This window comes from Malurus melanocephalus, unplaced genomic scaffold (assembly GCF_030028575.1).
Source record: "Malurus melanocephalus ecotype Western Australia unplaced genomic scaffold, MMel_1.1 scaffold_98, whole genome shotgun sequence".
Classification (NCBI taxonomy): Eukaryota; Metazoa; Chordata; class Aves; order Passeriformes; family Maluridae; genus Malurus; species Malurus melanocephalus.
This window is the reverse complement of record NW_026623330.1, coordinates 803,118-805,574: the sequence shown is the minus strand read 5'-3', so window position 1 is coordinate 805,574 and position 2,457 is coordinate 803,118.

Genomic DNA, 2,457 nt, shown 5'->3' with positions numbered 1-2,457 from the left:
TAAAGCATTTGAGAATGATGCACAGGGTACTGCTCTGCACTGACAAAAACAATGGCTTGGATATTAAATGGAATACCATTGAGGAACCTCCCTTGAACACTGGGCCTTAACTTTCCTAGATGATGAATTAACACGTGGGGTGAGAGAATAAATTATTCTCATAAAAACCAACCACAGTGCCAAGGAAGATGAAATCCTGTGCTCCTCACAAGGAACTGCATCACTCATTAAATGAATGAGGCTACACAGCTTATAGCAGACTATAATTCCCACTGTTGTATTTTAAAACACTAAAATTGCAAAAGAAGAAACTGCAGAGTAACTMAAAGCAAACTTTAAACTTTCCCTTATTTCTTCCCCACAGTGGTCTCTGTGAGGTCTCATGATGCCACTACAAAGACCAGCAAAGCAAAACTGCCTGTGTTATGAACTGATTTCTATTTAAAAGAGCTATAATTCAATTTTGCTACAAAAACATATTACAAAATCTAATATTAAATACATTTGCATAGAAACATTCATCAGAAAGATATTTTATTTGTTTGGCTTGAAACATTTCCACTACAAGCCAAACATTTCAACACTAGGGCAGGAGGACCAGAAAGTGGACCTGACCAGAAACAACAGTRAAAACTACAAGTTTATTTTTGCTCTACCAGCTGACAAAATTTAGCTATTTATTTTTTAAAAAAAGTCACGGGCCTTATGGATGGTGAAACTTGATTTTTTAAAACCCCAAATATTCTCGTAAATTTATTATTGACAGGGTGTTATTGGCTGAGAAAGTGTATGTACACATGACTCTCTGATGACAATGACTCTTGGATTAAAAATAAAACAGATTTGGTGATATTTTGACTGCATTAACAGCACGCTTCTTTCACGCTCACAGAACAGTCACCAACACACACCCAGCTCTGCACACATAAAATTTTAAATCTTGAAGCCAGCAGCCAGAGGTGGCTTCCAGATGAAGTCTCTGTTTGCCCCACTCCTGGGATCACAGACAGATAAATCACCGGGTGAGCCCCCTCGCTAAGTAGTGGGAATATTACTTTAGTAAAGTTTGCTAATGGGGCAAAGGACCTTGTATTGTAATCCAGTGACATTTTCAACCTTCGGAGAACTTTTGTTGACATTCCCGAGTCCCTGGCTGCCATCCCAGCATGAAATAGTTTCTGTTCACATAATTCTCGTGTTTACCAGTCATGAAAAACTCTTGCTTTTTTTTTTTTAAATAAACTTTTTTTTTGCAAGTGAAACTCTGTCTAAAAAAATATTGGCCCCAGGCATACAAGGTTTTGCATAAATTCATATGTGATGAATGGCTGATTTTAATGTTATTTGGGTATTTGTCAGAACCTAACAAATATACATGGTAATGGTGGTTCATAAACTTAAACATCTCAATATACCCTTTCTTCTGGAAATAAATTACGTTTGTTTGCCCTGCCTGGAGTCCTAAGGTAGCCGACATTAGGAATATTTTAAATGTGATCATCCATCCAGCATGTCTTTCAGGCGCCACGAAGATTAAATGAAAGAATCATAAGATGAAGGTCTTTAACTTTTAATCCTTTTACAATGAACCCTTAGATAGACATGGGGGCAGGGTGCCTTCTATGTGAGTAATAATGCCTCTGTTCCTCTTCACTAGGTTAATGAATACCCTAAATGTCCCAAGATCTGATTTTCTCCCCCCCTCCCAAAACTATTGAAATGAGAGCAAAGAGACGGGCGGTAAAACGCACCGAGAGACGGAGYGAGGGAATGAATATGCATTGGGAGATACCGAACTAAGCGTTCGAGAAAGCAAGGCTGGCTTGTCTCAATGAAAGACCCACGGGTTTAAAATGATTAGCATAGATTCCCTCCGACTTTTGGAGGAGGGAAAAAAAAAAGTTTTGTGATTCCAAGATAAATAAGGAAAGGGCTTTCTTGCACTGTCAGGGAGCCTTTGAAGAGCACGTGGAGAGTTTGTTTTCGCAGTTGGTATCTATGAGATACGAACAGTCGGCTCTCCCAGTAAAAGTCAAACACGTCGCTAATTGGGCCGGGTCCCGACGGAGCCGCGGGGCAGTTGCGGAGTCCCGCGGGCCGTTCCGTTCCGTTCCGTTCCGTTCCGTTCCGTTCCGTTCCGCGGGGAGCGGGCGGGGGCGGCCCCGGGGGCGGGCCGGGAGCAGGGGCGGCGGGGGCAGCACAGCCGCTGCTCCCGGAGAAGGGGGGCTGGAGGGAGGGGGTCCCATCCCCGAGCAGGGGATTGATAACCCAGCGCTGGCGGGAGCCCAAAGAGTTAACCGGGCCGGGCCGGGCGGTGTGCGGGGCTGTCACAGGATCAGCCTAATAACGTGTCTGCGCTGAAAACCCCCAAAGCCCAGGGGTCAAGTTTCAGCAGTGTCCCACCACAATGGTAGGTGTGAAAGACACGTGTCCCGTTGTAAATGAAATGTCAAGCGG